The 22,682-nt window shown below is 38.8% G+C and overlaps 1 protein-coding gene across 1 annotated transcript in view; it reads left to right on the top strand.

Moving 5' to 3' along the window:
- GREB1L (GREB1 like retinoic acid receptor coactivator) overlaps positions 1–22,682 on the top strand; it is a 301,032-nt gene that overhangs the window by 116,974 nt on the left and 161,376 nt on the right. The window contains exon 2 of the mRNA XM_026456017.1: positions 20,173–20,282. The gene's annotated coding sequence lies outside the window, so the exon portion shown is untranslated. The remainder of the gene's footprint in view (positions 1–20,172; positions 20,283–22,682) is intronic.

The raw sequence follows: 22,682 nt of genomic DNA, 5'->3' as shown, positions 1-22,682 counted from the left end.
CAATAGGGATGGAGAAAAGAAGCAATGAAAGGCAGAGACCTAGGTTTCTTCCTGAATTACTTCCCCATGTCATCAATCACTAATTCCCACTGATTTAATTCCTAAATATTTCCCAGGCTCATCCCATCCTCTATAACCCTCCCATAACTGCACCCACACAGGCTATCATGACCACTCATCAGGACTATAGTAGAAGTTTCTAAACACTCTCCCTACCTCCTGTTTTACATCCTCGCAAGCCCCTACCAGACTGCCACTGGGGAAATCCGTTCAAAGCTAAAATGCGAACATGTCATTTCTTTGCTTAAAACCCATTCATGGCTATGTTTCATCTACAGGATCTAGTCTCAGCAATTCAGACCTGGGCTACATTTCCATCTTTCTTTCCTAACTTGCCTTCTCTCACACTTGGGAGTCTAGACCAACATTACTTGGTCTTGGTCTTATCTTTTGGACATACTGTGCTATTTCATGTCTTCATGCTTTTAAGAGGTTTCTGGTTATTCTTTTTCTTTCCACGGCCTTTTCTCCTGTCCTAATTAGGTTTACATTTGTCTGCAAATGACAGGACAACTGAAACAGCAAGTTAGAATTTTCTTTCTTCTTGGCATAACATTTAGAGGTAACAGTCCAAGACCGATAAAGAATCTCTGCTATCATCAGAGAGCCTCAGTCCTGTCCCATGCTTCTGCCATCAATGTGTGGCTTCCATCCTTGTTCTTTTTCTCTTCTTTGCCCCCTCTAGGACCTTATTCCATTAGTCATCACCTCTTCCTTTTCTTTAAGGAAAGAACCTCATCCTGCAAGCATCCCTCCTTCTAATTATTCCTTCCTGCCATTGTACCTTTCTGACCATTACCAACCTATTTCCACCCTCGTTCACCACACTTGCTTCTTGAAAGGCTGATCACATTTTCATTCCTGATCCTATTTGACTTCTCCCACCTTTTAAAGCTGTCTACCACTGATCAGCCTGACCAATATGATGAAACCCTGTCTCTACTAAAAATATAAAAATTTGCTGGGCGTGGTGGCGGGTGCCTGTAGTCCCAGCTAGTAGAGAGGCTAAGACAGCAGAATTGCTTGAACCCAGGAGGCGGTGGTTGCATTGAGCCTGAGATCGCACCACTGCACTCCAGCCTGGGCTACAGAGCGAGACTACATCTCAGAAAAACAAACAAAAAACCAACAACAACTGTAACTGTCTGCCACCTTCCATTTCTCCAGATTCTCTTGGGTCCCTCAGCTTTCACCACACTGTTCTGCTCCTGGCTTGCTTCCTGCTTCTCCTGCTGCTCCTTCTCCATCTGCTTTGCTGGTTTTACTCTTATTTTGCTTCACCTTTTTTTTTTTTTAGGCAGCATCTTGCTTTGTTGTTCAGGCTGGAGTACAATGGCGAGATCTCAGCTCACTGCAGCCTCCACCTCCCAGGTTCAAGTGATTCTCCTGCCTCAGCCTCCCAAGTAGCTGGGACTACAGGCACATGCCACCATACCCAGCTAATTTTTTGTATTTTTAGTAGAGATGGGGTTTTGCCATGTTGCCCAGACTGGTCTCGAACTCCTGACCTCCTGTTCTGCCTGCCTCAACCTCCGAAAGTGCTAGGATTACAGGCGTGAGCCACTGCACCCGGCCTGCTTGACTCTTAAATGGCAGTATTTCTCATGGTTTCCTCCTGGACCCTCTCTCATTCCACATACTTCTCCCACCTAGTCTGTCACTAGGTGATCTCACCAATACCCATAGCAGCTGGGCATGGTGGTTAATGCCAGTAATCCCAACATTTTAGGAGGCTTAGGTGAGAGGATCACTTGATCCCAGGAGTCTGAGACCAGCCTGGGTAACATAGTGAGGCCCCATCTCTACAAAAAATTTAAAAATTAGGCCAGGCATGGTGGCTCATGTCTGTAATCCCAGCACTTTGGGAGGTTGAGGAGGGTAGATCACTTGAGGTCAGGAGTTCGAGACCAGCCTGGCCAACATATGGACACCCCGTCTCTGCTAAAAATACAAAAATTATCCAGGCATGGTGGCAGGTGCATGTAATCCCAGCTACCTGGGATGCTGAGGCAGGAGAATCGCTTGAACCTGGGAGGCAGAGGTTGCAGTGAGCTGAGATCGCAACGTTGTACTCCAGCCTGGGCAACAGAGCAAGACTCCGTCTTGAAAAAAAAAAAATTAAAATCAGCCAGGCATGGTGGCATGCACCTATAGTCCCAGCTACTCAGGAGGCTGAGGTGGGACAATTATTTAAGCCGAGGAGGTGGAGGTGGCAGTGAGCCATGATTGCACCACTGCACTCCAGCCTGGGTGACAGAGTGAGACCCTGTCTCAAAACAAGAACAACAATAAAAATCCCTGGGCCCATAGCTTCTATCTGTGTGGCTGCCCTATGTCTCCAGGGACTGCGTGTTCAATCCTCACATCCTGAAGTCAAGTCCTGAATTTCTGACTGCACAATGAAAGGGCTTCTTTTCTCTGTTCCTTGCACCCCTGTTTATCTGCAAGCTCTGTCCCGTCTTCCTAGACTTCTGCAGAAACTTTTTCATCTGGGCTCTAATCAAACTTTCACACTCTCAAAGTTACCTTTTATGTTTTAAAACATCTAATTATGTTGTTGTTGTTGTTATTATTATTATTATTATTATTATTATTTGAAAACTTCTATTGGCTTTCTCCTGCTTCTAGAGTTAAATTTAAATCCCTAATTTAGTCTATAAGGCTCCTTATAGAGACTGGCCCCAACTTACTTTTAAAAAATTTTTTTTTCTCTTGCCACTCAATCTGCAACCCCCAAATCATGCACCCAACAATTAACTTTAGTATTTCTAAAATATGCTATGCCTTTGATAGTCTGTTCTGTTGACCTGTGAGAGCCTCCTAATTTGATGAATTCCTACTTTATCCTTTAAAGCAGGGGTCTGCAGTCCCCTGGCCATGTGGCTTGTTAGGAACTGGGCTGGCACAACAGGATGTGAGCAGTGGGCAAGCGAGCGTTACCACCTGAACGCAGCCTCCTGTCAGATCCATGGCGGCATTAGATTCTCCTAGGCTCCCAAAAGCTATGGTGAACTGTGTGTGGGGGGATCTAGGTTGTGTGCTCCTTATGAGAATCTGATGTCTGATGATCTGTCAGTGTCTCTCATCACCATCAGACGGGACCGTCTAGTTGCAGAAAAACAAGTTCAGGGCTCCCACTGATTCTATGTTATGGTGCATTGTATAATTATTTTATTATATATTATAATGCAATAATAATAGAAATAAAGTGCACAATAAATGTAATGGGCTTCAGTCATCCCAAAATCATCCCCCAACCCTTGGCTGTGGAAAAATTGTCTTCCACGGAACCAGTGCCTGGTGCCAAAAAGGTTGGGGACTGCAGTTTTAAAGCAGCAAAATATCACCTCTTCTATGATGTTTCTGTTTCTCCAGAGTTGTTACATCCCCTGAGCTTTTTTTTTTTTTTGAGGCGGAGTCTCGCTCTGGCGCCCAGGCTGGAGTGCAGTGGCGCGATCTCGGCTCACTGCAAGCTCCGCCTCCCGGGTTCACGCCATTCTTCTGCCTCAGCCTCTGGAGTAACTGGGACTACAAGCGCCCGCACCGCGCCCAGCTAATTATTTGTATTTTTAATAGAGACGGGGTTTCACTGTGTTAGCCAGGATGGTCTCCATCTCCTGACCTCGTGATCCGCCCGCCTGGGCCTCCCAAAGTGCTGGGATTACAGGCGTGAGCAACCAGGCCCGGCTAGATTTTGCTTTGATAATAATTTCTGTTTTAGATATTTTGGACATGCTGAGTTGGCATACTGAGTTTGACGGGATGGCAGAACACGAAGGTGATGTTCCCTAGATTTTTCTAGCTTGGGAGCAGCCACTCAGAAAAGATTTGATGGGCAGTGATGTAGATGGAGGCGTCACCAGCACAGACGATAGGAAACAACTGATTGGATCCCATGTTTTTCAGGAATGAACTGAAGAAATTTAGAACATCTATAGGAAATGGGGGAAAAGATTGTAGTGGGAATTTGGGGTATGCAGGGAGAAAATCCGTGAACAACCTTGCTGGAAAAAACTGTTTGACACTTTTATCTGAGATCCTCTCCTTCCATACCCCCATATCCCATATTCCTGCCGGTTACTTCAACCCCATCTTATTTATTCTCATTCTCCTCCTCTGTTGTTTGGAGGTGGGGGTGGTGGGGGAGTTTGGGTTTCTGCCCCTTTGCAATAGCAAGAGAGAATGAGTAAGATGGAAATATATCTTTTGTTCCCCTTACAAAATAATCAATACACTGAAAAGGTTTAATTTATTTTTAAGTGAAATAATAACATTTATTCAAATAGGTTTTTTCCTTCTTATCTCTTTCTCCCTCTATTCTACTGTTTTGCTTTCTTAGAACCTCTAGGACATGTAATACTGCTTTATGTAGATGTTTCTACACAACTGCTTAACATTTTGAAAACTGGTTAATTCAATTATTTAAAAATTAAAACTTTTGGCTGGGAATGGTGGTTCACACCTGTAATCCCAGCACTTTGGGAGGCCGAGGCAGGTGAATCATGAGGTCAGGAGTTTGAGACTAGCCTGGCCAACATAGTAAAACCCCATCTCTACTAGAAATAGAAAAATTAGCAGGGCATGGTGGCGCATACCTATAGTTCCAGCTCCTTGAGAGGCTGAGGCAGGAGAATCACTTGAACCCAGGAGGTGGAGGTTGCAGTGAGCCCAGATCGTGCCACTGCACTCCAGCTTAGGTGACAGAGTGAGACTTCGTCTCAAAACAAAACAAAACAAAAAAGGCACAGAGATGGATATGGGCTTGTTATTGTGGGGGATGGCAATAAAATCAAATGGAAAGGAACAGATATTACATTCTGGGGTATGATGGGTGATAAGTTTCAATAGGCACAGAAAGATAATGAAAGTTTTCAAACACTAGGTTGTGAAATTTGTGTGTCATCCTACAGGTTATCAGTTTCAGACTACTTCCTGTATGGTCATGGAAAGTTTTGCAAACCTTCCCATACGCAAGCTATTTTTATTTTATTTTATTTATTTATTTTATCTGAGACAGAATCTCACTCTGTCACCCAGACTGGAGTGCAGTGGTGTGATCTTGGCTCACTGCAAGCTCTGCCTCCCCGGTTCAAGCAATTCTTCTGCCTAAGCCTTCTGAGTAGCTGGGATTACAGGCGCGTGCCATCACACCTGGCTAATTTTTGTATTTTTAGTAGAAACAGGGTTTCACCATGTTGGCCAGGCTGGTCTCGAACTCCTGACCTCGTGATCCACCCGCCTTGGCCTCCCGAAATGCTGGGATTATAGGCGTGAGCCACCATGCTGTTTTAAATAAATTTAACAAATTCATTGGCTTATGGTAAAAATAATATATGAATGGGACATTAAAAACAAGTTATATTTATAGTCTTTACTATGCAAATATTCATAAACTGTACTTGTCACAGTACATTTATCTACAATAAATCTACTGATGTGAAAAGGTATTACTTGTCATGAAAACGTCAGTGTTTTACTAGAGCAAATGTCCAAAGTCAATAATAGTATTAGCAATAATAATAATAAATACAGGGCTTAATTAAGTTTGCAGTGTGCTTTTATATGTATGTATTTTTTATGCACTCTGTCACCCAGGCTGTAGTGCAGTGGTGAGATCTCGGCTCATTGCAACCTCTGCCTCCCGGGTTCAAGCAATTCTCATGCCTCAGCCACCTGAACAGCTGTGACTGCAGGCGCAAGCCACCACACCTGGCTAATTTTTATATTTTTAGTAGAGACAGGGTTTCTCCATGTTGCCCAGGCTGGACTTGAACTCCTGAGCTGAAGCAATCCACTCACCTCAGCCTCTGAAAGTGCTGGGATTACAGGAATGAGCCACTGCACCCAGCTTTTATATTTTTAAAGTAACAACTTCATTGTAGAAAATTGGAAAATAATGAACATAAAGGGAAAATTTTATATTCTATAATCACATCACCCACATAATGTGATATCATACTGTATGAATTTATATCTTATTAGATTATTTTTTCTTCTAGAAATGGGACTATACTGCTTTTATAACATTTTCCATTTCATATATTATAAATACATATCTATGTCAAAAATATAGTTTACGGATGGATTTGTACGTGTTAAACAAGACAAGTACATGGCAGGTACTCAATAGTAGCAGCTATTACTGTTATTAGAATATGCTTAACTATTTCTCTATTGATGGAATATTTGTTCTCAAGGGTGGGGGGTATTAATGTTTTATTTTATTATATATATAATAGACATTAGCTCCTCATTAGAAACATTTTTCTTAGCTGATTCTTTTTTCATTGTATTTGTTTTAGGTGTGTAATATACAGATGTTTTATATTTTCACTAGTCAACTATGTCAGCCTTTGTGATTTCTGGTTAAGAAAGCCAAACTTTCACTGTAACATAATAAATGCTGGTAATATATGTGATGTATATTAGTGTAATAAATAATTTTGTTTCCTCTTAGTTTTATATGGTTTGATATGAATGGGCACGTAAATGTATTTATGTATAGACATTTAAATTTAATCTTTTATTCTCGTGAATTTATTTTTAGTGTCTCATATAAGTTCTTTCTTTTCTTTTCTTTTCTTTTGTTTTGTTTTCTTTCCTTTTCTTTTCAAGACAGAGTCTCTGTCACCCAGGCTGAAGTGCAGTGGTGCAATCTCGGCTCACTGCAACCCCTGCCTCCTGGGTTCAAGTGATTCTTATGCCCCAGCCTCCCGAGTAGCTGGAATTACAGGTGCATACAACCATACTCAGCTACTTTTTTTTGTATTTTTTGGTTTAGACAGGGTTTTACCATGTTGGCCAAGCTGGTCTTGAACTCCTGACCTCAAGTGATACACCCACCTTGGCTTTTTGAAGTGCTAGGATTACAGGTGTGAGCCATCACACCCAGCCTATAAATTAATTCTTTTTTAATTGTTACTCTTAAAATTGTTGATCATTATTTTAGGATCATTAAATGAGTAATTTGTCCTTCCCTTTATTATTTTATAATGCCTCAATTGTCACATAATAATTCTTATAAGTAATAAAATATTTCAGACTGCCACCACTGAGCTTTTCATTTTTGTGCCAATCTGATACGTTAGATTATTATTCAAAAAATAGTTTTGCCCAGGTATGGTGGCTCGTGCCTGCAGTCCCAACACTTAGGGAGGCAGAAGTGGGAGGATAGCTTGAGCCCAATTATTAGAGACCAGCCTGGGCAACATAGTAAGACCCTGTTCTCAACAACAACAAGAAGTTTGAAAAAACAGTTTGAGCGCCTCCTATGTTGGTGGGTACTACAGTAGGTGCTGTGATTTCAATAATAGGCAAAACCAGAAAAACATAATTTTTGCTTTCATGGACTTTAGAATAGGGAAGATAAATATTAATCATACCGATTATTGTGTAGCTTAAAAGTGAGTTAATTGTTAGGAGGGAGATGAACCAGGTTCTGTGAGAGCTTTTAGCAAAGGACGGAGGGTGTCAAAGATGGCTTCCATTAGTAGCCATGCTTGAGTTGAAATCTAAAGGGCAAAATAAATTCAAATAGACAAAAGTAAAAGATGGGGTGGGTGTTATTTCAGGCAGAGGGAATGTAAGCATTTAAAGATTGATCAGTGTTGCTGGAACATAGCATTTAGGAAGAGAACATTGCAAGATAAGGCTGGAGAGATGCTCAGGGATACTTAGGATATTGATTTTTTTCCTGAGAGAAATGTGAAATCTTGAAGGCTTTTAGCAAAAGGTTAGCATGATTGTATTTGCATTGTAATGCAGAGAAGTGATTGGAAGGTGCTAGAGAGGAGGCAAGGAGGACAGTTAGACAAGTTGATACCAGCTTTTGGGAAGAGACCTCCGTTCCAACCCATGAAGGTCTCGCCACAGAACTGCTTCAGTGTCCTTAGAGCAAGGTGACTGCCTTCCCTCAGAGAAAGTGATCCAAGAGATCAAGTCAGAAGCTGCAATATCCTCTATGACCTTTGGAATCACATGCTGTCTTTTGTTCAATTTTTGTTTTATTTTGTTTTGAGACGGAGTCTTGCTCTGAAGCTCAGGCTGGAGTGCAGTGGTACAATCTCAGCTCACTACAACCGCTGCCTCCCAAGTTCAAGCAATTCTTCTGCCTTAGCCTCCCAAGTAGCTGGGACTACAGGCACGCACCACCATGCCCGGCTAATTTTTGTATTTTTAGTAGGGATGGGGTTTCACTATGTTGGCCAGGCTGGTCTCAAACTCCTAACCTCGTAATCCACCTGCCTCGGCCTCCCAAAGTGCTGGGATTACAGGCATAAGCTCAAAAACCTTCTTGCTCAATATTTTATTGATCACACGAGTCAGCCTTGATTCACAGGAAGGAAGAATCACTGGAGTCCACCTTGGAAGATAGTTACCACAGACTAAACCCTGTGGAACACTAACATTTAGGAAGTTGAGAAGCAGCCTATGCATGCAGGAAAACCAGAAAAGCAATGAGATGAAATCCAGCAGAAGGGAAAGAAGTTTCAGAAATCTACTCAAAGGCATGTTAGATTAGAACTGAAAAATGTCCACTGGATCTAGTGACACAGATTTATTGACCCAAAGCTGTTTCTTTATAACATGGTTTAATGTGATTCTTACTCACCTCCCCTTATAACCTTCTTGAAAAGATTTTTTTCTTGTCTTAAATTATCTTCCTTGTGAACTTATCTTTTTGTAAAGTTCCATAAAAATTCTACTGAGATTTTAATTAGAATTGTGTTGTTTATAATTTTATATTAGAAATACTTCTTTTTAAAATGATTAGGCTTCTTCTTTTTTTTTTTTTTTTTTTTTGACATGGAGTCTTGCTCTGTTGCCCAGACTGGAGTGCAGTGGCGTGATCTCAGCTCACTGCAAGCTCCACCTCCTGGGTTCACACCATTCTCCTGCCCCAGCCTCCTGAGTAACTGGGACTACAGGTGCCCGCCACCATGTCCGGCTAATATTTTGTATTTTTTAGCAGAGACGGGGTTTCACCATGTTAGCCAGGATGGTCTTGATCTCCTGACTTCGTTTTCCACCCATCTCGGCCTCCCAAAGTCCTGGGATCACAGGCGTGAACCACCATGCCCGGCCTGAAATGATTAGGCTTGTAAGAAACTTAGTATATTTGTCTATATTGTGTATATTTTCACTTAAATCACCTAATAGTTTGGCAACTTAAAAAATAATATCATATAGGTGCCATTAAAATGGTTCCTGAGTATTATTTTTCTGTTGCTATTGTGAGTAGAATCTCTTCCTTACCCTCCCATCACCATAGTGTTTTCTTTGTAAAATAGTTTTTAATTAAAAAATAAAAATTAGGCCTGGCATGGTGGCTCACACTTGTAATCCCAGCCCTTTGGGAGGCCAAGGCAGGTGGATCACTTGAGGCCAGGAGTTCAAGACCAGCCTGGCCAACGTGGTAAAACCCCATCTCTACTAAAAATACAAAAATTAGGTGGGCGTGGTGGTGCACATCTGTAGTCCCAGCTACTGGGTAGGCTGAGACAGGAGAATTGCTTGAACCTGGGAGGCAGAGGCTGCAGTGAGCCAAGATCATGCCACTGTACTGCAGTCTGGGCAACAGAGTGAGACTCCATCTCAAAAAATAAAAATAAAAAAAAGTATATTTATGTCTTACAATATGATGTTTTGAAATATGTATACATTGCAGCATGACTAAATCATGCTAACATATTCATTACTTCACTTATAAAATTATTTGTGATGAGAACCGTTAAAATCTACTCTCTTAGCAATTTTCAGCTATGCACTACATCATTAACTGTAGGCACCACGTTGTACAATAGATCTTTTGAACTTATTCCTTCTTTCTATCTTTTTTTTTTTTTAGATGGAGTCTCACTCTGTTGCCCAGGCTGGAGTGCCACCATGCCCAACTAATTCTTTTTTTTTTGTATTTTTAGTAGAGATGGGGGTTTCACCATGTTGGCCAGGCTGGTCTCGAACTCCTGACCTCAGGTGATCCGCCCACCTCAGCCTCCCAAAGTGTTGGAATTACAGGCATTAGCCACAGCACCCGGCCTGTTCCTTCTGTCTAACTGAAATTTTGTGTCTTTTGACCAACATCTCGCCCTATTCCCAGTTCTGCCCCAGATAACTGTCGTTTGACTCCCTGCTTCAATGAGTTTGACTTTTTAAGATTCCATATATAATTGAGATTATGCAGTATTTATCTTTCTGTGCCTGCTTATTTCACTTAATATAATATCCTTCAGGTTCATCAATGTTGTTCCAAATAATAGGATTTCATTCTTTTTGAAGACTGAATAGTATTCCATTGCATATATATACCACAGTTTCCTTATGCATACATCTGTTGATGGACACTTAAGTTGATTTCATAAATTGGCTATTATGAATAAAGCTGCAGTGACCAGGGGGGTGCATATTTATTCAGGATCCCAATATCATTTCTTTTGCATACATACCCAGTAGTGGAATTGCTGGATGATACAGTAGTTCTGGTTTTAGTTTTCTGAGAAACCGCCATACTGTTTTCTGTAATGGCTATACCAATGTACATTCCCACCAACGTGGTGCAAGGGTTTCCTTTTTTCTACATCCTCTCCAACACCTGTTATCGTTCATCTTTTTTATAATAGACATTCTAACAGGTGTGAGAATGTCTATTCTCATTGTGTTTTTAATTTGTTTCCCTGATGATTAGTGAAGTTGAGCATTTTTTCATATATTGGTGGCCATTTGTATGTCTTCTTTTTGAGAAATGTCTGTTCAAGTCCTTTGCCCATTTTAAAATTAGGGTTATTTGTTCTCCTACTGTTAAATTATTTGAGTTATTTATTTGATTAATTAATTAATTTATTTATTTGAGATAGAGTCTCGCTCTGTTGCCCAGGCTGGAGTGCGGTGGCGCAATCTTGGCTCACTGCAGCCTCTGCCTCCTGTGTTCAAGCAATTCTTCTGCCTCAGCCTCCCAAGTAGCTGGGACTACAGGCACGTGCCACGATGTCCGGCTATTTTTGTATTTTTAGTAGAGACGGAGTTTCACCAAGTTAGCCAGGATGGTCTTGATCTCCTGACCTCATGATCCGGCCGCCTCAGCCTCCCAAAGTGCTGGGATTACAGGCGTGAGCCACTGCGCCCGGCCTACTTGAGTTATTTGTAGTTGGGATTTTAACCCCTGATTAGATGTATGGTTTGCAAGTATTTTCTCCTATTCTGTATGTTGGCTCTTCGCCCTGTTGATTGTTTCCTTGGCTGTGCAGAAGCTGTTTAATTTGATGCAATCTCATTTGTCTGTTTTTGCTTTTACTGCCTGTGCTTTTGGAGTCACAGTCAAAAAAATCATTGTCCAGACCAATGTCATGAGCTTTTCCCATGTTTTCATCTAGAAGTTTTATAGCTTCAGGTCTTATATCTAAGTCCATTTTGAGTTGATTTTTCTAAATGATGTAAGGGTCTAATTTCTTTCTTTTGCACCTGAATATTCAGTTTTCCAAGCATCGATTATTGAAGAGACTGTTCTTCCCCGTTGTGTGTTCTTGGCCTCTTTCATGAAAATCAATTGACCATAAATGCATGGGTTAATTTTGGGGGCTTTCTGTTCTGTTCCATTGGTCTATTTTTATGCCAGTACAATGCTTTTTTGATTATTATAGCTTTGTAGTAAATATTGAAATCAGGTAGTATGATGCCTCCAGCTTTGTTCTTTTTGCTCAAGATTGCTTTGGCTATTTGGGGTCTTTTGTTGTTCCATATACATTTTAGGATTATTTTTTCTATTTCTGTGAAAAATGTCTTAGAATTTTGATAGGAATTGCATTGAATCTGAAGACTGCTTTGGATAGTATGGGCATTTAAACAATATTCATTTTTTAAATCCATAAACACAAGATGTCTTTCCATTTATTTGTGTCTGCAATTAATGTTTTATAATAAGTTTTCAGTGTACAGATGTTTCACCTCCTTGGTTAAATGTATTCCTAAATTTTTTTTTTTTATTTTGTAGCTATTATAAATAAGATTTTTTTCCATTTCTTTTTTGAATAATTTGTGGTTAGCATATAGAAATGCTGATTTTTGAGGAAAACCAGTTATTGTATGTTCTCACTTTATTTATTTAAAGACAGACTCTTGCTCTGTCACCAGGCTGGAGTGGAGTGCAGTCGTGAGATCTCGGCTCACTGCAAGCTCTGCCTCTTGGGTTCAAGTGATTCTCCTGCCTCAGCCTCCCAAGTAGCTGGGACTACAGGTGCCTGCCACCACACCCGGCTAATTTTTTGTATTTTTTTTTTTTTTTTTTTTTTTTTGAGGCGGAGTCTCGCTCTTTCGCCGGGACTGGAGTGCAGTGGCCGGATCTCGGCTCACTGCAAGCTCCGCCTCCCGGGTTTACGCCATTCTCCTGCCTCAGCTCCCAAGTAGCTGCGACTACAGGTGCCCGCCACCTCGCCCGGCTAGTTTTTGTATTTTTAGTAGAGACGGGGTTTCACCGTGTTAGCAAGGATGGTCTCGATCTTCTGACCTCGCGATCCGCCCGTCTCGGCCTCCCAAAGTGCTGGGATTACAGGGTTGAGCCACCGCGCCCGGCCATTTTTTGTATTTTTATTGGAGACTGGGTTGCACCATGTTAGCCAGGATGGTCTTGATCTCCTGACCTCGTGATCCACCCGCCTCCGCCTCCCAAAGTGCTGGGATTACAGGCGTGAGCCACCGCGCCCGGCCTGTTCTCACTTATAAGTGGCAGCTAAGCTGTGAGGGCACAAAGGTGTAAAAAAGGTGTAAGAGTAATATAATGGACTTTGGGGAAAAGGTTGGGAGTGGAGGTGAAAGATAAAAGACTACACATTGGGTACGCTGTACACTGTTTAGGTGACGGGTGTACCAAAATCTCAGAAACCACCACTAAAGAACTTATTTATGTAACCAAAGACTACCTGCTCACCAAAAACTGTTGAAATAGAATGAAAGGATAATAACTTCACAGAATAATAAAAAAAGAAGAAATGCTGATTTCTTATGTTGATGTTGTATCAACTTTACTGAATTCGTTTATTAGTTCTAACAGTTGTTTGGTGGAGTCTTAAGGTTTTCTGTGTACAAGGTCATGTCATCTGCAGAGACCACCATAAATGTTTTCAATCTAGAAGGGTCTTTTTGTTATGTTACTTTTATCCTCATTTTATAGGTAAGGAAACTGAGGCCCAGGGAAGATAGGTGTCCTGGCCATGGTTACTTAGGGGCAGAGCTGGGAACTGCACATCTCGAACATCCAAATATTTTCATGCTACATTAATAAGAAATCAGGGGCTGGGCACAATGGCTCATGCCTGTAATCCCAGCACTTTGGGAGGCTGAGGCGGATTATGAGGTCAGGAGTTCGAGACCAGCCTGGCCAACATGGTGAAATCCCGTCTCTACTAAAAATACAAAATTTAGCTGGGTATGGTGGTGGGCGCCTGTAATCCCAGCTACTTGGGAGGCTGAGGCAAGAGAATCATTTGAACCTGGGAGGCGGAGGTTGCAGTGAGCCGAGATTGTGCCATTGCACTCCAGGCTGGGTGACAGGGTGAGACTCCATCTCAAAAAAGTAAAATAAAATCAAGAACTACTCAGTCAAGTCTTATTCAAGTTAGTACTCCCTTAGGTATCACTTTCTTTGGTATTAGACTTCAAAGTGATAACAAACATTTTATAGCGCATTTCCAGTTTTTAGCATTGTCATTTTGAAGTATAGTGTCACGACTTGAGGAACTGCCTCTCATCTCCATTCAGTTCTCCTAAGACATGATTCCTACCAGACAGGAACTGCTTCTTCTTTGAGGTCTAAATAGCACCTAACAGTCTATTGCACTGAATAAATATTTAATGAAGATTGGCTATTTCCTCTGTGATGCATAAACTACTCTTGTTGACTGTTGAGGAAAGCTTCTTTTTGTTATGGTTGTTTTCATGAAGTAGGTTAAGAAATTTGTTTTCCTGAATATTGTTATTAATGCCAGTTTAAATATTTGTGTCATCTCAAATATAAATCTGAGATTCACTGATCTGGTTGCATCCAATAAAGTAATTTGGTAGGAAGGTTTTTTTTCTGGAATTTGTGGTATTTAGGGCTCTGAAAATGAAAAACATTTGCTAATGTGGTATAAAGATGTTTGTGGGGTATTTTTTAATTGAAGACATATAACTCTTATTGATAAATACTTCCAAAATTGTGAATAATTCTTTCAGTTGACAAAGAGTTATATTTCTTGTATTTTAAACTATCAGTCATATATTTACTTTTCTTTTTAAGTTTTCTTAACTGATACTAGGGTTTTTGTTTTTTATTTTTTTATTATTATTTACTTTGAGACGAAGTCTCCCTCTGTCGTCCAGGCTGGAGTGCAGTGGAACGATCTCAGCTCACTGCAGCCTCTGCCTCCGGGGTTCAAGCAATTCTCCTGCCTCAGCCTCCCAAGTAGCTGGGATTACAGGCGCCTGCCACCACGCCCGGCTAATTTTTTGTATTTTTGGTAGAGACGGAGTTTCACCGTGTTAGCCAGGATGGTCTCGATCTACTGACCTTAGGTGATCTACCCTCCTTGGCCTCCCAGAGTGCTGGGATTACAGCCACTGCACTCAGTGCCTGATATTAGGATTCAATGAAATACATTTATCTTTGCCTATGGAGTCTCTAAACTTGTAAATTTAGTGAAATAGCTTGAACATTTTCAACTGGTAAAATTAGATCACTATAGTTGAATCATTCGGTGCAAGCTGTTAATGTGACATTCAGCTGGAATTTATCAGACTCAATTAGAAAAATTCCTCTCATTTAAATAAAACAAAAAATTGAATAGGTAGGGAAAGGGTTATATATGCTTTTTATTCTCTTTCCATTTTAGAAAGCAAAGAAACATAACTATGAAATAGGTAAGTCATACTTAGTGATAAAATATCCTCCATTTTTAAGGAATAATTTCCCTGTGTTTCACATTTGATGACTTTTGGGATCTATATTTCCATTTAGATAACTGTTAGCATTGTTGGTGTTTATTTTACTACAGGAAAATTGGTGAGTGTATGTGATGACAGTTACAGTACATATTCGATAACAAGGGTAGAATAAGTCAGTTCAGTCATGGTGGTCTGTTATCTATTTTTAGGTCTTTTTGACCCAGGAGTCTGTGACCTATGAAATCTCCACTTTTTTGGATTTGTTAAGGTCTTTTACAATGCAAAGATTTAAATTTAGATGAGTACCACACTGAAGGATATTGGCTGATGTGGTCCCAAACATAAAGGTTATCATAGTATACATTGGGAAAAGCTTATGAAGTTCCGATAACATATGAGAGAGGAGAGGGGCTACTTTAAGGAAGTTTCTTTTCTTCCCTAACTTATAACAAAGAGAATCTGAAATGTAAGCTGGTATTTGCCGTGCTCTGATTAGTCAGCAGCATGCCATTTTGTGAAATCATTGCTGAGAAAATGTACCCAAATCTTGAGTACAGAGTGTTCCTGCATCTGATTGGAAGGGTCACATGAATTGTTTCTAAGGTATTGCAGACCCAAGGCTGCACAAATTAATGTGGAGACTTGGGGGAGGGATCCAGTCAGGGAAGGGAAGCTTCCTAGACATTACAGCTCTGTCCAGAGGCCAAATGGGAGATAAATCACCACTGGCCACCTCTCTTATTATTGAAATGGTTCAGCCCTGGGGTTTAACTGAAGGACTAACAGGGTTTTGAAGTGCAAATAGGATGGTGAAGGGTAAACCTTTTTAGGGTTTCATTTTGATGGATTTTTTTTCCTGTGTGGATTTCTGGTACAGACTGTGATCTGGAAGGGGCCCTTAAAAAAAAAAAAAGTTTTGTTTCTGATCAGTCAGACAATAAGAACTTTCCATAGGGGTGTACTTTTATAGCATTAATATTGATTCTATTGTGTTTTAATGTAGATCATTTAATTGGATCTTTTTTTGAGCCTTCTGCAGTGGAACTGTCATTTCAAGGTCACTTCTCTTTCTTGTTATTAATGCCAAAGTTTGAAAGTGTTGAATGATGTGTTACTTCTGGATTAATAGATTGTGGGGGATTACTTAGGGCCAGTGTGTATAAGGCTTTGTTTATAAAGTCTTCTAGTTAAAGATTCAGTCCATATTAGAACAAGTATTTTATATAAGTGTTCTATAATTATTTAATCTTTTTTCTATTGTGATATGATTTTACATACTCATTTTTTTATTTTGTATGTATTCTGCTTTGCCAGCCTTAAAAAAAAACAGAAAATTCTGAGATTATGAAACATTATATTGCGTTATTTATGAAAGATACATTGAAGCGTTTGAGGAAAGAAGAGAGACATAAAAATGTTTAAATAACGGATATGTTGATTTATATAAGTTGAAATTTTTTTAACCTTCTCCCTACAAGTAATTCAATCACAGGAGACAAAATATACTTTAAAATTTGTTTTTTTTTGAAAGTAGAGAGGAGAGGAGTCATTAGTAACGCCAGAGAAAAATGATTGTAGCATAACTTAAAGGCTTTGTGTACAAAAATTTTAGAGAAAAAATATTTTTATTAAAGAAATGCCATAAGTATTTAGATTTCTTCTTAGAACTACTGTTGATGGAGATTTTCTTAAGCATTTTGGCTTTTTACTTTAGATGTAACATAAATATTTGTATCATTTTCCCTTTTTGAGAAAAATAATGTATTTAGCTCCAACTGAGGTTTTCCTGTGTTGCTCGATATCTATTATAAAAACGAGTTGTTAATCTCCATAATTGGCATTGACCACATGATGTTCTTAATTGACCTCCAGGTTAGTTTTTGTTTTTATGTTCTTTGAAATTTTCCCTTCACTGAATTTATCTGAATGTTAGAGTTCTATTTACTTCCTATTGCTGTCTCATGGTTTTAAATAAGATGTTTTAAACAACAGCCACAAGGAAAGTCCTAGAACCTAGATGGCATCAAGCAGAGTCTCCTGCATCTACAGCTTCCCTGTCATTAGTTTGTTGCTGGGAGATGTTAATATGACCTTTCCTTTGTTAGAAAAGAGCTCTGCAGCCCTTCCCAGAATCCTCTTGTAAAATGTCTTTTTAACCCAAGTTGGAGATTGTCTGATGAATGAATGGTGAGCTTTTTCAAATGTGCTGCACATATTGTTGACATTGTCACAGGTTGCATTTTAATTTCTAATGTGTTTTTAATTTGCAAGCATGCATGTGCCTTTCACCGCAGTAGAACTGAGTCAGCATTTCTGAGTCCAGATATTGCTATATGCATACAAGATAGTCAGGCTTAAGAATGCTGTGTGGTAGACTTAGATCTCCTGAAACACTTGTGAATGAATTTCACTTTGAATATTGATGAATAAAAGAAGATGCTTGAGAAAGGCTCCCCTGCCCGCCCCCACCCTCAAACACACACAAGAACTCCTCTTGCCTATTGGTGAGTGAATTGCCCCAATATAAAAGCACTGGGTGGGGAAAAGTGAGTTACAGAGTGAAAAGGCAATCCACAAATAATCACTCTTTTCTGCCTTTGATTGTGTGAGATTTTTTTTGTGTGTGTGGCAATTGTTTTCTTTTTTGCTTAGAAGAGGTTTATGGTCCAATGTCTGTCAAGTCAGCCCCTGTCTTAAGCTTGCAGTTGTATTTCTCTCTGGAGTTCCTGGAGGTGATGTTATCTTTTGTTCACTCAGCAGTGTGGTCGTTCCTGAGAGCATCTGTCACTTTAGGCATTACAAGATGGATGGGTCTCCAGTGAACTGCTGGTTGAAGCAAATGGTGAAAATAAGAAAAGTCAAGGGGTTTCAGGGTCTGCAGAGGGGACAGACAACAAGGAAACACTGTTAGAAATCAAGAGTAAGCTGAGCAATAGAGGAAGAGAGCAAAGATGGATCAGATGTCATTTTATAAACATCTTGGAAATCAGAATCTTTTGGCTTTCGTGATCTGAGGGAGACATCTGCATCATGGTAAACAATTCCATGCTTTGGATTTGCAAAATGTGTTTGAATATATTTTTTTTTAACCTTGGTAAAGTGTTGGGAAATAATCATAATGATACAGAATATATTATGTGAGGATTTTGCTGTTTGGAGAATTAGTAGTCTTTTCAGTGTTTTAAAGTTTAAATTAAAAATCTAAGCTTAAAATTTTTGTTTTATTTTCTCTTTTTTCTTTCCTTCCTCTTTTTTTCTAAATTTTATTTTTATAAACAAGTGACCAAGCACAGACATTAAAATGAAAAGTTTTGGCCACATAACTAATATTGTTTACTAAATGCTTTTTGGCACTTTCATAGAGGAATTCTGAAAATTCTATGCTCAGGCTTTTGGGAGGCTGGGGACAGATTTTAAGTTATTTTCAGTAAACTTCAACTTAAGGGGTTCTTTGGTCAAAAAAAGAAATATAATTGTTATTGATCTGTCAGAACAAGTTGGAGATTTGTATTGTATTTAGAAATACATTTTGTTGGTGAAGGTCAAAATTTGTAAATCCTGGCTAATACAAAGTCCCTCCTGTGAGAGACAAGGAACAGGAAGGAGGTTGGCCAGGGAGTAAGAAAGGAGAAGAGGGGGCAATATGATTGCAAAAAAAAAAAAAAAAAAAGATTTTGTCAAACTTCTTGGCAGTTGTCTATGAAAAAGACCATAGGTTGAAAGGCAAAGAAATTAAGATGATTAGAAGCTTTAAGCTATACAAATGGTTGAGTATCTTCCTTCTCTATGGGTGTAAATAATAGATGAAAGAGTAAGAGTGACAACAAAGGATCAGGTCGTTTAAGAGAATGTGTGCAGCCTGAATAGGGGTCTGTGGCCCAGGGCCAAAGGTCTTAGCTTTGAGTGTAATTAGAAGAAAATACAAAAATGTCATTACTAACAGGTGAAGTGTGTAGCACGTGGCCAAAAATTAGCAATTTTAGACTCTGAAGCTATTGGAATTAGATTACTGACTTTTTTTTTTTTTTTTAAATCATTAGGGTCCTTTTGGAGTAATATGGTTTCATTGGCAGTAATGCAGTTTGACCTTGTTGACCATATGGGGTAATCTTGGGTTTGGATGTAGGTAGCAAGGCTCCTGCTGACTTAGGAAAAGATGTCTATTTATGTGTGGGCGGGTGGGATATATGTGAGTTTGAAAAACTAGACATTCCATTTTTAATTATTATTTTGCCTGAAGACCTTCTTCTGACAGTAAGAGGTAAGATAAATATTTTTATTCAAAAAATCTAAAATTTTTTTTCTTTCTTTCAAGTTGGCATAAAAGTAAAATAAAAAAAATTTTTGGACAACGTAAGTTAATTTTACTTCAAATATTTTAGTTCTATAAATATTCATATTGAAGTTAGTTTCTTTCTTAGGAAAATCCTCTTTTGTTTTCTTTTTAAACTAATAACAAAGGACTAGAAATGCTTCTGTGTTATCTATAAAAATCAGTGACAGGTAGCTTTCATTTCACTTTATGTTTTACAGCTATATTTCCTATTTTCCCATGTAGTAGTTTATATTGACCATAATCTATTTCGAGGAGAGATAAATATGCGTACTATAATTTTCAACCAATTATATGCAATTATAATTATTTAGTTTAATATCTTCTAGGAATATGCTACTCAGAAGGGTAGGAAACAATAGCTCTTTTTCTTTTTGCAGGCTTTCTTATTGGAAATTATTCAATCAATGTTAATTATGTTTTACATTTTTGATAGTTCTTTGAGTAGATAAATTTGGCCTGAGTATCAGAGAATATTACTCTTAAATTCCTTAGGTAAGAAAATTACCTTCCACTAATTTCATTCCTAAAAGTCATCTGTTGGCTTTTGATATTATAGTAACATCTGCCACAAATGCGGACTTGACAGACTTATTCAACTTACTTTTAGTGGGGGAAATCATAAGAACAACGGAAATTATCCTTGAGTATATATAATTAGGAGTCATTATTTTGAGACTATTGAGAAGGTGGAGTATCTGTATATTTGCTCATTATAATGTATATGGAGTTGTAAAGTGTAAGACTTTGATAATTTCTAAGTGTGATTTTCAGAGAATTATAAATATTTAGATTATTATATAATATGTATTTGGAAATTAACTCATGTCTTTATATGTATTTTTTTATTTTTTATGTTTTTGCAGGTGCACAAAAAGCTTTAAACAAGTTGAAATCGAGGCAACAGACTCCCTGAAGTGTTGACTGCCCAACTTAATCATGACTGTGATTCAAAAATGTTATTAAATAAACCAAGGTATTGTACAATTATGTATGCCCCTCCCCAATTTTTCAAGATCAAATTGTTTTAGGAAGTTGTATTTAAAATTTAAGTAAAACTACTATGTTTGCTCCTGAAACTGAGTAAGAGCTCCTCTCCTTCCCTGCTTTCCTCTCCCCTCCCCCGTCCCCTTATCCCATACCAGAAAGCTTCTGCAGTGAGTTCTTTCTCTACAACAGCCTCTGTATTTCCTATATACCTAAATTAAGACAATAATAATTCAGTTCCTTATTCCCTTTTGTTGATTATGATTTTATCCTTCAAATTGTCTAATAAATGAGACTTCTAGATTATAGGCTTCTGCAGAAATACCCAGATTATCCGTATTGACTGCACATATTCGTCTTATGTAACACTATCCTGAGATGTATGTTCTAAAGATTTTATAAAGGTTTTTTTTTTTCTATTTTAGGAGGCTTTTAATTTAGAAAAGGAAAAAGGTGATGTTCCCCACCCCCCAACAAAGAAAATCAGATGCTTGCTTAGAACTGAGAATTTAAGGCTACTGTTTAGGTATATCTAAGATTGTTTCTCTCCTTTTGGAAGTTACAATGTGCTTAAATAGCCTGGCATTTCCAAGAGAGGCCAAAGATCTTTTCCTCTTTTATAACACATTGTATCCTTTTGAGGCCAAAAAGAACAAGAGGGTCATTGCCACTTCAGCCTGGTCCCTGTTTGTTCCTTCATGGTGACCACGCAGATACTGAAGCCCAGGATGGGCTTAACATTTGGGCCTGGAACATCTGGAAAATGGTCAGAGAGGGAGCGGAGGAGGCAGAAGAAAGAGAACTGTTGCATTTTGTTTCACCAGGTGCTAGGAGGAAGCAACATTAGCCTTTTTGATATGGGAGGCACATTCTGTGGACCCTGGAGTTAGGCTGCAACAATTGAGGAGGTCAAAGGACAGCTGAGTGGGGTCAGTGAGACACCATGGGGTGTATTTTGTTACTTAGTAAAAGGAGCAGCCTCCTAAACCTTAAAGGATTCTCTTGAAAATCTGTGTTGTGAAAAGGTTTTATGAGTCTCATGGCAAAAACTCCTGATTTATCTAAGGAATGCTCGCTTTTGTCTAATGGAAGGATAATCCTTACCAAATGTTGGCAGTGTCTATAAGAGTCAATATAGGTCTGAAAGAACAGTTGGAGTTTGAAGTGTACTTTGCTTTTCAAAATGTTTATCATTTTAGTGTTTCTCTCTCAGGAAGAATTTTGCACTGTTGAAATATCACCTTGTTCTGTCCTTGGAGCAGAAAGTGGTAGCGGGTGGGGAGTGAGGGAGGGTGGAGGGGGGAGAGGTAATCCAGGAACTTACATTAATTTAAAACATTCTACAAGCTTTTGGCCTAATCTGCAGACAAGGTATTATTATTAAACCTTTAAAAACACCAAAACTTGTTCACTCTAAAAAGTAATCTTTGAATTTATTTTAACTTATGAGGAAAATGGGTGGCACATGAAGTATGTTTCCGGAATTCAGATTTTTTTATTTAGTTGTCGATAGTTGATAGAAGAGGCTGTCAGTTGACAAATAACCTTCAACCTTGTGGTTCTTCCTGAATGTGGTCAAGAAGAAAATCAGTGTCAGAGTCACAAATAGAGAATAAGAAAAGCAATACAATAAGGAGTTTTCTCTTTGAAGGGAAATGGAGAAGGGAAGAATCTGCATGTTGTAAAAGCTCTCTTTACCACAACCCATGACCTCAAGAGACCGCTTATATGATTGTGGATACCTTTAAAAGGTATTAGCCACCTGACAGGTTGTGAAAGGAGACTGTTAGAGGAATTTGGCAGTATTTTGATATTCCAGTTTATATACTATCTTTTATATTCCAATCTATATACATATATAGAGAGAAAGCATATATTACAATGTATATAATAAGGAAAGAAAGATAAAATGATAAGTAATATAATAGGCCTTGCTAATTGATAAATTTACAATATCTACTAATTGTGTGTGACTTCTTTTGAATTTTTGATAATCACTGTGTTAAAGAAACATATACATAAATGTGAGGCTTAGCACGTAGTCTGCTCTTTTTCTATTTTCTCAAGGTTAAAGCACCTTTCAACAACTAATTTAGAAACCTAAGTATAGTGACTGATAATTGCCTAGAGAAAACCCACAGCTGTTTAACCTTAAAATTGTGGCAAAACTGACAAATACGATTAGCAATGTTAATAAGCTAAGAAGATGGAAAGACAGGAGCAGATGACAGAGTGGAAAGATGGAGGTAGCAAGAAATCATAAAAAAATAGAATGTTTAAGAAAAAAAAAAACAGAATGTTCATGGTTGCTTTGAATTTACAGTGCTTTTTCTTTCAAGCAAAGTCTCCCTCTTTTATTACTTACTCTGAATTACCAGCAGAATGTGTG

Source organism: Piliocolobus tephrosceles, chromosome 18, assembly GCF_002776525.5.
Source record: "Piliocolobus tephrosceles isolate RC106 chromosome 18, ASM277652v3, whole genome shotgun sequence".
NCBI classification, from domain to species: domain Eukaryota; kingdom Metazoa; phylum Chordata; class Mammalia; order Primates; family Cercopithecidae; genus Piliocolobus; species Piliocolobus tephrosceles.
The sequence above is the reverse complement of the archived record's forward strand: the minus strand, read 5'-3'. Positions and strand labels throughout refer to the sequence as shown.